Genomic DNA, 14362 nt, shown 5'->3' with positions numbered 1-14362 from the left:
CAGGAAGCTGACACAGTCTTTAAAAAAAGTTCATTTTAGGCTTGATTGATGCATTAAATAAATTAAATTCTTTATGAAAATGTTCAAGGGTTTCTTCTTCTTCTATGCATATGATAAATATATCATAAATTTAGCAAAGGTATTTGAAGGGTTTGTGAGTGTGAGTGTACTCTGTTGGTTCCCATTTCACGCAACCTGACCACTCCATCCAAAACTTCAAAATCGAGATTCTCAGAGTCAACTTCAAAAGCACCATAAAAAAAAATGAAATGAAAACGATAATATTTATGACTATTCACAGTCAGGTTTCAGTACAAGGCATAGTACTGAAACTACATTGATACAGGTGCTAAATGATATCTTAGTAGCCGGGTGAGTGCTCAATAATAATTCTCCTTGACTTCTATGCTGCATTTGACAATGTGGTATTTTACTAAACCGCCTGCAAAATGCCTGTGGCCTGAGTAGTGCAGTTCTAAGATGGTTCAAATCATTTATGTCTGACAGAACCCAGAGTGTGTCATACAGTGAGTTTGCACCTCTGCACTTGTCCCCTTGGCATGTGGAGTCCCAAAGGGTTCCATTGTATCACTCATGTTATTGAAAGTAAATATGCTTCCAATGGGAGATATTATAAGGCGTCAACTACCACTTTTATGCAGAGGACACACAAATATTCATCTCCTTCAAGCCAAACTCAAATGCTGCTGTAGAAAAAGTAAATACATGACTTGCTGATCTCTTGGAATGGATGGGTGCTATTTGGTTGAAACTAAACCCATATAAAACATAAGTACTTGTGTTGCAACAAGATAAAAAAAATAGTATAGAATGTGAAGGGTCAAAACTACAAACTGCAAATCTAGTAATAAATCTTGGTGTTATGTTTGACAGTGAATTTTCTCTGAAACATCATATATCAGCCACAGTAAAAGCTTCATTGTTTAATTAAAAAAATGTAGCTAGGATAAAACACCTGATTCCTACAGAAGATCTTCCCACGATCATTTATGCATTGTTGACATCATGTTTGGACTACTGCAATGCCCTTTATTATGGTCTCCCAGAAAGATTACTCTATTGCCTTCAGTTGGTACAAAATGCTGCAGCAAGACTTCTAACTTGCCAAAATCTTGACATGCAACACAAATCATCCACTGCATTGCATTGCCTGCCAATAAAATAGCACATACTATTGAAGATAGACCTGATATCCTGCATATTTCTGCATGATCAGGGACCAAGCTATTTAAAAGAAATACTGGTGCCCTATGTCCCAACTCACATGCTTTGATAAGCACATGCCAAGAAGCTAAAAGTGCCAAGTAGATAGAGAGAGAGTTAAGGTACTTGTATAATCTAGTAGTGACTCTGTTTGCATCTAATATGATACAAGCTCCACTGACTCTCTGGGCAGCTGCAGTATTTAAAATGCTGGGGCACTGACAATGTCTTGATTTGCTTCACATGCATCTACTTAGAAAAATGCCACCACTAGAACAGTAGTCATTTATACTAGATGCATGTTTGCCCTCCATGTATATTGTAAATAGGATTCTTTTCAAAGCTGTAATTCATCAATGTGCATTTCAATTTTGGCTGGAATGTCCTTTAAATGTATCAGAAAGATAGAGATATTTTGATTAATGTATAAGTTGACAAATTATTCAGGCAAATTGCGATAATTATTTGATTTTTAGTTAATTACTTTGGTAGTATTAAAATTGTCAGAAAACAAATATCTGAGAAGAATAAAAAAGGCAAGTGACAAAATATAATGCTATAAAGAATCAGTGTCTATGGTAATGCTTGTCAGCAGCATTTTTCTAATAGTCTAGAGTAACCCTCTGAGAAAATTGCTGCAGGGAAAACTGTGTATTCCCCTTTTATCAATTTGTGTGGCTATAACTATATAACTACATCATGTAAGGGAGTATATGACTTGCATGTAGGGCTTAGAAGAAACAATTGTGTATTTTGTATTATTATCAAACAATTCAGGCATTTATGCCTGAAATTAAGCATATGGTTTTTTTTTTGTTTTTTGTTTTTAAATAGATCTGCTCTAACAATGATCTAGCCTAAATGTTTTACTCTTTGAAGATTACATGTGACCAAAAAGAAACAAGAAATTGATTGTAAATATCATTCTTCTTATTCGTTAAGAAATATTTAGGGCTAGATTAAAAGTGGTGCACAAAAGTTAGCTTGGGCGTTATATTACAAAATCATGATTAGGCTAACTTGCCCACGAGTTGAAAGTAAAAGCGTATCGCTGAGCACAATATAAATTTGCACACGTCAGGTTAGCGCAACTGAAGACCTTGCATAAAGGGTTACAGCAAAAAATGAACCAAACACAATGCAATTCAAATAAAGTGTTACACTCATATGTACACTATCTAATAAAAATATTGATATAAATATTAATTAAAAATTATTATAAGGGCTAAAAGGTATATGTTGTATGACAAACTGTTTAAATAAAGGAGGACCCGGCAGCAGAGATGATCGCACGCGCAGGGGGTGTAACAACGGAGAGAGAGAGAGAGAGAGAGAGAGAGAGAGAGAGAGAGAGAGAGAGAGAGAGAGAGAGAGAGAGAGAGAGAGAGAGAGAGAGAATGAATCACATCACACAACATGGCCCGTGTCAACGGGCTTTAGGACTAGTATATATATATATATATATATATATATATATATATATATATATATATATATATATAGTAATAAACGCATGATCTGAATTCAGATATGGTCAGAAAAGGGTAATATGGCATAATACTGCAAGAACTCAGTTGAATGGTCAAGAAGGGGTTAATTTCTCATTCAGATACTGTGTCACTTTGGAATGTAGAAATATCACATTACCAGGCCCCATCTGATAAGGATGACCAGCTGATTTAAGTAAAGATCCATATAGAGATCCTTTTGTGTGGCCAGAGGCCCTTCCTCCCTGACCACATGGCATGGCTGTAAACCATACCTTAAACAGTACAAGGGGGGTTGCTTATGAGTGACATCATCATTGTGGGAGGGATGAAACACTTACAATAAAAAAACAAGAATACTGGGGCTCATTCTCTTTTATCTTTGGGATGATGCTCTGAGAACATTAAGTAAGTACTTCTTGCTGACACATATACTTACAGCACACCATACTTTCACATAGATTGGGCAAATGTATTAGTGTAATATTGATGTTTAGTTCAGTGCTGTGTATTTATAAAGTGATATGCATATGAGTAATTTATATTTAATCAGCATATTGTAACTGTTTATGTAGCCTTATTGTAATAAAAGTTTTGTATTATTGCTGGAGCACGACTTTGTGAGTTAATGACCTTACAAGTAGTTTAATTAAGCTAGTGATCGTGTGTTAATATTTTATAGTGGGTATAATAATTCATAAGGGATTATTAAATGTAATATTAGCCTTTCACTAAAGAGTATAGCAAACGGACACTAAGAAATATACGGCAAGTTTTGTCGGTAACGACCCGCGTAGCTAACGCTGGCTTTTTTTCCCCGCACCTTTTAAATACCGCTGGTATTTAGAGTTGAAAGAAGGGCTGCGTTAGGCTCCAAAAATGGAGCGTATAGCATAATTTACCGCCACTGCAGCTCTCAATACCAGCAGTGTTTACGGAAGCGGCCAGCTTCAAAAACGTGCTCGTGCACGATTCCCCCATAGGAAACCTAACACCTGCAAAAAAGCAGCTTTCAGCTCCTAACGCAGCCCCATTGTTTCCTATGGGAAAACACTTCCTAAGTCTGCACCTAACACCCTAACATGTACCCCGAGTCTAAACACCCCTAACCTTACACTTATTAATAGTGATGTCGCGAACCTAAAATTTTCGGTTCGAGAACCGCGGACTCGAACTTCTGGTATTGTTCGCGAACGCGCGAATCGCACGAACCACCATTGAATTCAATAGGCAGGCGAACTTTAAAACCTACAAGGACTCTTTCTGGGCACAATAGTGATGGAAAAGTTGTTTCAAGGGTACTAACACCTGGACTGTTGCATGCTGGAGGGGGATCCCTGGCAAAACTCCCATGGAAAATTACATAGTTGATGCAGAGTCTGCTTTTAAGCCATAATGGGTCTAAATAAACTAACATTCCCAAAGTGGCTGTCTCAAAACATCCCGGACAGAAGATAGATTGATAGTGATAGATAGGATAGATAGATATACATAGATTGATAGCTGGATAGAATCGATAGAAGAGAAATAGATAGATTTGTTAGATATATAATTACCCTAATAAATTCTAATAATCAAACATGCGTTCTTGGACCCAACTAGTTTGTGTCGATTAGTACTTTTCTTAGCACTTTAATCCCTGTTCCCCACCCCTATCGGGGGAGTTCTATATGGCCTGCCAGATTACCCTGAAAAATTATAATAATAAGACATGTGGTCTGCTACCTATTTTAACGAGGTTGTGTTTTAAGTACTACCATTCTTAGCACTTTAATCTCTGTAACTCCCCCTATTTGGTGAGGTCTATACGGCCTGGATGATTACCCATACAAAATATAATAATAAGACATCTGCTCTTGGTCTGCGACCCATGGTAACTATGTTGTGTTAATTAGTAATGTCCTTTGCATTTTAATAGCTGTTACTCATACTCACCCTATCGGTGGAGGTCTATATGGCCTTCATGATTACCCTTACAAAATATAACAACCAAACATATGCTCTGGGACCCATGGTAAGTAGGTTGTGTTAAGTAGTACTGTTCTTTTTCATACCTGTTACAACACCAAATGGTGGCAGGTCTATCTGGCCTTCATGATTAGCTGCACCCAAACCCAAAAAAAAGCAGAGTGGTCTTAGACTAACACCCATGGCTAACTCTGTTGTTTCAATTAGTACTATTCTTAGCACTTTCATCCCTGTTACTGGCGGACTACATGGCCATCATGATTAGCCGAACAAAATACTACAATCCAACCTTTGCTCAGTCTTCATAGGCCCTTCATTGTCTGTATTTTGATAGTATAGTTCTTATTATTTTTATAGCTGATACAACACCGAATGTTGTCAGCTCTATATGGCCTGCATGATTAGCTGCACCCAATACAAAAATAAATCCAAGCGGTCTTGGATTAACACCCATGGCTAACTCTGTTGTTTCAAGTAGTACTATTCTTAGCACTTTCATCTCATCATCCCTGTTACTTCCAGGACTCTTGGTGGTGGTGGTCTACATGGCCATCATGATTAGCCTAACCAAATACTACAATCCAACCTTGGCTCAGTCTTCCTAAGGCCCTTCATTGGCTGTATTTTGGTAGTACTGTTATTATTACTACATGGTGGTCTACATGGCCATCATGATTAGCCTAACCAAATACTACAATCCAACCTTGGCTCAGTCTTCCTAAGGCCCTTCATTGGCTGTATTTTGGTAGTACTGTTCTTATTAGTTTAATAGCTGATACGACACTGAATGTTGTCAGCTCTATATGGCCTGCATGAATAGCCGCACCCAAAGCCAAAAAAAAGCCAAGCGGTTTTGCACTAACACCAATGGCTAACTCTGTTGTTTCAAGTTCTACTATTCTTAGCTCTTTCATCTCATCATCCCTGTTACTTCCAGGACTCTCGGTGGTGGTGTTCTACATGGCCATCATGATTAGCCTAACCAAATACTACAATCCAACCTTGGCCCAGTCTTCCTAAGGCCCTTCATTGGCTGTATTTTGGTAGTACTGTTCTTATTAGTTTAATAGCCGATACGACACTGAATGTTGTCAGCTCTATATGGCCTGCATGAATAGCCGCACCCAAAGCTAAAAAAAAGCCAAGCGGTTTTGCACTAACACCCATGGCTAACTCTGTTGTTTCAAGTTCTACTATTCTTAGCTCTTTCATCTCATCATCCCTGTTACTTCCAGGACTCTCGTGGTGGTGGTCTACATGGCCATCATGATTAGCCTAACCAAATACTACAATCCAACCTTGGCTCAGTCTTCCTAAGGCCCTTCATTGGCTGTATTTTGGTAGTACTGTTCTTATTAGTTTAATAGCTGATACGACACCGAATGTTGTCAGCTCTATATGGCCTGCATGAATAGCCGCACCCAAAGCCAAAAAAAAGCCAAGCGGTTTTGCACTAACACCAATGGCTAACTCTGTTGTTTCAAGTTCTACTATTCTTAGCTCTTTCATCTCATCATCCCTGTTACTTCCAGGACTCTCGGTGGTGGTGTTCTACATGGCCATCATGATTAGCCTAACCAAATACTACAATCCAACCTTGGCCCAGTCTTCCTAAGGCCCTTCATTGGCTGTATTTTGGTAGTACTGTTCTTATTAGTTTAATAGCTAATACGACACCGAATGTTTTCAGCTCTATATGGCCTGCATGAATAGCCGCACCCAAAGCCAAAAAAAAGCCAAGCGGTTTTGCACTAACACCCATGGCTAACTCTGTTGTTTCAAGTTCTACTATTCTTAGCTCTTTCATCTCATCATCCTTGTTACTTCCAGGACTCTCGGTGGTGGTGGTCTACATGGCCATCATGATTAGCCTAACCAAATACTACAATCCAACCTTGGCTCAGTCTTCCTCAGGCCCTTCATTGGCTGTATTTTGGTAGTACTGTCATCCTTTTGAATAATAGATTACAGGAAAGGCATTGATTTTAGAATCCCAGAGATCATTTATATGATCCGTAAAATAAAAAAAAAATTCATTAGATACCCGTTACATAATTATTTATCCTCAGGCCTTTTTAATACGAGGGTCCCGGAGCCTCAACCGAAACGACAGCATGAAAGAGGAGATATGTCATCCTTTTGAATAAAAGATTACAGTAAAGGCATTGATTTTAGAAACCCACAGATCATTATTTGAAACCGTGAAATTAGAAAAAAACATTGATTACACAGCCGTGACACTTATTTATGCTCAGACCTTTTAAATACGAGGGTCCCGGAGCCTCAACCGAAACAACAGCATGAAAGAGGAGATATGTCATCCTTTTGAATAAAAGATTACAGTAAAGGCATTGATTTTAGAAACCCACAGATCATTATTTGCAACCGTGAAATTAGAAAAAAACATTCATTAGACAGCCGTGACACTTATTTATGCTCAGGCCTTTTTAATACGAGGGTCCCGGAGCCTCAACCGAAACAACAGCATGAAAGAGGAGATATGTCATCCTTTTGAATAAAAGATTACAGTAAAGGCATTGATTTTAGAAACCCACAGATCATTATTTGCAACCGTGAAATTAGAAAAAAACATTGATTACACAGCCATGACACTTATTTATGCTCAGGCCTTTTTAATACGAGGGTCCCGGAGCCTCAACCGAAACAACAGCATGAAAGAGGAGATATGTCATCCTTTTGAATAAAAGATTACAGTAAAGGCATTGATTTTAGAAACCCACAGATCATTATTTGCAACCGTGAAATTAGAAAAAAACATTCATTAGACAGCCGTGACACTTATTTATGCTCAGGCCTTTTTGATTACGAGGGTCCCGGAGCCTCAACCGAAACAACAGCATGAAAGAGGAGATATGTCATCCTTTTGAATAAAAGATTACAGTAAAGGCACTGATTTTAGAAACCCACAGATCATTATTTGCAACCGTGAAATTAGAAAAAAACATTGATTACACAGCCGTGACACTTATTTATGCTCAGGCCTTTTTAATACGAGGGTCCTGGAGCCTCAACCGAAACAACAGCATGAAAGAGGAGATATGTCATCCTTTTGAATAAAAGATTACAGTAAAGGCATTGATTTTAGAAACCCACAGATCATTATTTGCAACCGTGAAATTAGAAAAAAACATTGATTACACAGCCGTGACACTTATTTATGCTCAGGCCTTTTTAATACGAGGGTCCCGGAGCCTCAACCGAAACAACAGCATGACAGAGGAGATATGTCATCCTTTTGAATAAAAGATTACAGTAAAGGCATTGATTTTAGAAACCCACAGATCATTATTTGCAACCGTGAAATTAGAAAAAAACATTGATTACACAGCCGTGACACTTATTTATGCTCAGGCCTTTTTAATACGAGGGTCCCGGAGCCTCAACCGAAACAACAGCATGACAGAGGAGATATGTCATCCTTTTGAATAAAAGATTACAGTAAAGGCATTGATTTTAGAAACCCACAGATCATTATTTGCAACCGTGAAATTAGAAAAAAACATTGATTACACAGCCGTGACACTTATTTATGCTCAGGCCTTTTTAATACGAGGGTCCCGGAGCCTCAACCGAAACAACAGCATGAAAGAGGAGATATGTCATCCTTTTGAATAAAAGATTACAGTAAAGGCATTGATGTTAGAAACCCACAGATCATTATTTGCAACCGTGAAATTAGAAAAAAACATTCATTAAACACCGGTTACACTTATTTATCCTCAGGCCTTGTTAATACGAGGGTCCCGGAGCCACAACTGAAACAACAGCATGAAAGAGGACATATGTCATCCTTTTGAATTATAGATTACAGGAAAGGCATTGATTTTAGAAACACTGAGATAATTACTTGCAACCGGGAAATAAAAAAAAACATTGAACAGACACCCAGTACACTTTATTATCCATAGGCCTTTTCAGCAGAGGCTCCAGGACCCTCAACAAAAACAAGAGCAGGGAGCTGGGCATAGGAGTACAATGGAGTGTGACAATAATAATCTGAAGGTGAAGATTGCATAGTTGTGGCATTTTAATTTTGTTATCGTGGGAACTTAGTACTTGCAATGACCTTGCTCTGGTGAATCCATATTGCAAATGTGTTATTTAAGGCACTGTTTGTCTATTTTTTGGAATATCAGCATTTGGTAAATGAAACTCAACTTAAGGCTGGTGAGAAACGACCTTTCTTCTGGCTGTTTGCAAATGTTGTGGCTCTGGACAAACAAGTGAATAATGGGCCATCAGCCATATTCTGCACGCAACCCCTTTGATGATTGACGATAAACATGTGTCACCTGCAAGCAGAGCTCGTTACTTCTGTCTAAATCATCTTCCTGGTATGGACAGGCCACTGTTTCCCACAGCAAGTACGAATATTGAAATACAAGATTGTCTTGAGTATGGTAGGAAACCAAAATTTATTTTATTCTGTACTATCTATCACCACAAAAAATGAACTTCTTGAAGCAACGAAAATGCCAGCAACATCCTGTCCTGTGGTGCACAGAGATGGAGACGATTTTTGCCCTCCCTGTACACTACCCAGATGTCTCAAACATCACCAGAAACACAATACAGCCACTCTTGTGGAGTGTTCCGGTAGCCATCTCTTTGCGCTCCTAAAGGACTACTTTATCAGTGTTTTTGTATACATCCGACAACAGCTTCGGAGACTGTGGTGACGCACATGTTATTTACTGTTGTTCCAGCTGTGGCAATATCAATTGGCATGAAAAAGTTAAGATTTGTGGGTGGCGGAGCCTATAGCTGTTGCGGTAGGACGTGTGTTTGAGGAGCTCCAGGTCTTACAAGTTACTTTGGAGTTAGTTTTCAACCTTAATTTAATTTTCTTTTTGGGATTCATAGTCACACTTTCTGGGGCTATCCAAGAGGAGCCTGGTAAAAGCAGTAGTAGTCACCCCTTATATCAACGGGTACGGAGACCTGTTTTTTGCATTTCCAATATGGCGCCGGTCCACAAACTAATCCTGAATGAAAAAAAACCCTTAAAATTTGGACTAGTGACGCACATTTTATGCACGCTGTGGCAATTGCAATTTGCAATAAAAATAATCTGCTAACAACAACCACTACCTACGACCACACCTGACTCCTGAAGTCTTGCTTCAGTTATTAAGTCAAGTTAAATAAATAAAAAAAAAATTTTATGCTCAGCAGAGGCTCCAGGACCCTCGACAAAACCAGCAGCAGGAAAGAGGACATATGGCATCCTTTTGAAAAAATGATTATAGGAAAGGCATTGATTTCAGAAACACAGAGATCATTAGTTGCAAACGGTAAATAGAAAAAAACATTGATTATACACCCAGTACACTTATTTTTCATTAGGCCTTTTTAATAAGATTAAGAGGCTCCCGGAGCCTAAACAGAAACAACAGCATTAAAAAGTACATATGGCATCCTTGTGGATAATAGATTACAGGAAAGGCATTGATTTTAGAAACCTGTGGATAATTTTTTGCAACCATGAAATCTAAAAAAACATAGATTAGACACCCAGTACACTTCTTTATCCTTAGGCCTTTTAAGCATAGGCTCCAGGACCCTCAACAAAACCAGCAGCAGGAAAGAGGACATATGGCATACTTTTGTAAATTAGATTACAGGAAAGGCATTGATTTTAGAAACACAGAGATCATTTATATGACCAGTGAAATAGAAAAAAAAAATGATTGGACACCCAGTACACTTCTTTATCCTTAGTCCTTTTTAATACGAGGGTCCCGGAGCCTCAACAGAAACAACAGCATGAAAGAGGACATATGTCATCCTTTTGAATAATAGATTACAGGAAAGGCATTGTTTTTAGAATCCCACAGATCATTTATATGACCCGTGAAGTAGAAAAAAAACATTGATTAGACACCCAGTACACTTATTTATCCATAGGCCTTTTTAGCAGAGGCTCTAGGACCCTCAACAAAAACAAGAGCAGGGAGGTGGGCATAGGAGTACAATGGAGTGTGACAATAATAATGTGAAGGGCAAGATTGCGGAGTTGTGTCATTTTAATTTTGTTATTGTGGGAAATACTTGCAATGACTTTGCTCTGGTGAATCCATATTGCAAATGTGTTTTTTAAGGCACTGTTTGTCTATTTTTTTAATATCAGCATTTGGTAATTGAAGCTCAACTTAAGGCTGGTGAGAACCGACCTCTCTTCTGGCTGTTTGCAAATGTTGTTGCTCTGGACAAACATGTGAATAAGGGGCCATCAGCCATATTCTGCACGCAACCCCTTTGATGATTGATGATAAACATGTGTCACCTGCAATCAGAGCCCGTTACTTCTGTCTAAATCATCTTCCTGCTATGGACAGCCCACTGTTTCCCACAGCAAGTCCGAAGCTTGAACTACAAGATTGTCTTGAGTATGGTAGGAAACCAAAGTTTATTTTATTCTGTACTATCACCACAAAAACTGAACTTCTTGAAGCAACAAAAATGCCAGCAATTTCATGTGCTTATGGATGACAAGGACGTCCTGTCAGACGATTTTTGCCCTCCCTGTACACTACCCAGATGTCTACAACATCACCGGAAACACAAGACAGCCACTGTTGTGAAGTTCCTGGAGTGTTCCGGTAGCCATCTCTTTGCGCCCCAAAAGGAATTCTTTATTGTTGTTTTTGTATACATCCGACAATAGCTTCGGAGACTGTGGTGACGCACATGTTAGTTACTGTTGTTCCAGCTGTGGCAATATCAATTGGCATTAAAAAGGTAAGATTTTGGTGGGCGGAGCCTATAGCTGTTGCGGTAGGACGTGTGTTTGAGGAGCTCCAGGTCTTACAATTTACTTAGGAGTAATTTTTCAACCTTAATTTAATTTTCTTTTTGGGATTCATGCTCACACTTTCTGGGGCTATCCAAGAGGAGCCTGGTAAAAGCACTAGTAGTCACCTCTTATATCAACGGGTACCGAGACCTGTTTTTTGCCTTTCCAATATTGCGCCGTACCCCAAACTAATCCTGAATGAAAAAAAAAATATTAAAATTTGGACTAGTGACGCACATTTTATGCACGCTGCGGCAATTGCAATTTGCAATAAAAATAATCTGCTAACAACAACCACTACCTACGACCACACCTGACTCCTGAAGTCATGCTTCAGTTATTAAGTCAAGTTAAATTAATTTTTTTTCTTTATTATGCGCAGCAGAGGCTCAAGGACCGTCGACAAAACCAGCAGCAGCAAAGAGGACATATGGCATCCTTTGGAAAAAATGATTATAGGAAAGGCATTGATTTCACAAACACAGAGATCATTAGTTGCAACCGGTAAATCGAAAAAAACATTGATTAGACACCCAGTACACTTATTTTTCATTAGGCCTTTTTAATAAGAGGCTCCCGGAGCCTCAACCGAAACAACAGCATCAAAAAGTACATATGGCATCCTTGTGAATAATAGATTACTGGAAAGGTATTGATTTTAGAAACCCGTGGATAATTTTTTGCAAACGTGAAATCTAAAAAAACATAGATTATACACCCAGTACACTTCTTTATCCTTAGGCCTTTTTAGAAGAGTCTCCCGTAGCCTCAACAGAAACAACAGCATGAAAGAGGACATATGGCATCCTTGTGACTAATAGATTACAGGAAAGGCATTGATTTTAGAAACCCGGAGATAATTTGTTGCAACCGCAAAATCTAAAAAAAAATGGATTAGACAACCAGGACACTTATTTATCCTTAGGCCTTAGTAGCAGAGGCTCCAGGACCCTCAACAAAACCAGCAGCAGTAAAGAGGACATATGGCATCCTTTAGAAAAATAGATTTCTGGAAAGGCATTGATTTTAGAAACACAGAGATCATTAGTTGCAACCGTGCAATCTCTAAAAAATTGGATTATACACCAAATACACTTATTTATCCTTAGGCCTTTTTCGCAGAGGCTCCAGGACCCTCCACAAAACCAGCAGCATGAAAGAGGACATATGGCATCCTTTAGAAAATTAGATTACAGGAAAGGCATTGATTTTAGAAACACAGAGATCATTAGTTGCAACCGTGAAATAGCAAAAAACTTCAATTATACACAAAGTACATTTATTTATCCTTAGGCCTTTTTAGCAGAGGCTACAGGACCCTCCACAAAACCAGCAGCATGAAAGAGGACATATGGCATCCTTTAGAAAATTAGATTTCAGGAAAGGCATTGATTTTAAAAACACAGAGATCATTAGTTGCAACCGTGAAATCTAAAAAAACATAGATTATACACCCAGTACACTTCTTTATCCTTAGGCCTTTTTAGAAGAGTGTCCCGGAGCCTCAACAGAAAGAACAGCATGAAAGAGGACATATGGCATCCTTTTGAAAAATAGATTACAGGAAAGGCATTGATTTTAGAAAGACAGAAAAAATTTGTTACAAACGGGAAATCTAAAAAAACATTGAATAGACACCCAGTACACTTCTTTATCCTTCGGCCTTTTTAGCAGAGGCTCCAGGACACTCAACAAAACCAGCAGTAGGAAAGAGGACATATGGCATCCTTTGTGAAAAAAAGATTATAGGAAAGGCATTGATTTTAGAAACCTGTGGATAATTTGTTGCAACCGTGAATTTGAATCAAAAAAATTGATTGGATGGACACCCAGTACAATTCTTTCTCCCTAGGCCTTTTTATAAGAGGGTCCAGGACCCTCAAACAAAACACCAGCAGGAAAGGGGACATATGGCATACTTTTGAACAATAGAGTAAGAGTACAGGAAAGGCATTGATTTTAGAAACCCATAGATAATTTTTTGCAAATGTAAATTTGAATCAAAAAAATTATTCAATGGACACCCAGTACACCTCTTTCTCCTTAGGCCTTTTTATAAGAGGGTCCTGGACCCTCAAAAAAAACACCAGCAGGAAAGAGGACATATGGCATACTTTTGAAAATTAGATTACAGGAAAGGCATTGATTTTAGAAACACAGAGATCAGTTATATGACCCGGGAAATAGAAAAAAAACACTGATTGAACACCCAGTACACTTCTTTATCCTTAGTCCTTTTTATAAGAGTGTCCCGGAGCCTCAACAGAAAGAACAGCATGAAATAGGACATATGGCATCCCTTTGAAAAATAGATTACAGGAAAGGCATTGATTTTTGAAAGACAGAAAAAATTAGTTACAACCGGGAAATCTCAAAAAACATTGAATAGACACCCATTACACTTCTTTATCCTTAGGCCTTTTTAGCAGAGGCTCCAGGACACTCAACAAAACCAGCAGTAGGAAAGACGACATATGGCATCCTTTGTGAAAAAAAGATTATAGGAAAGACATTGATTTTAGAAACCCGTGGATAATTTGTTGCAACCGTGAATTTGAATCAAAAAATTTGATTGGATGGACACCCAGTACAATTCTTTCTCCCTAGGCCTTTTTATAAGAGGGTCCAGGACCCTCAAACAAAAAACCAGCAGGAAAGAGGACATATGGCATACTTTTGAACAATAGAGTACAGGAAAGGCATTGATTTTAGAAACCCATAGAAATTTTTTTTTAAATGGAAATTTGAATAAAAAAAAAGATTTGATGGACAGCCAGTACACCTCTTTCTCCTTAGGCATTTTTATAAGAGGGTCCTGGACCCTCAAAAAAACACCAGCAGGAAAGAGGACATATGGCATACTTTT

Source organism: Bombina bombina, chromosome 3 (genome assembly GCF_027579735.1).
Source record: "Bombina bombina isolate aBomBom1 chromosome 3, aBomBom1.pri, whole genome shotgun sequence".
In the NCBI taxonomy this organism is placed as follows: domain Eukaryota; kingdom Metazoa; phylum Chordata; class Amphibia; order Anura; family Bombinatoridae; genus Bombina; species Bombina bombina.
This window is presented reverse-complemented; position numbering follows the sequence as displayed.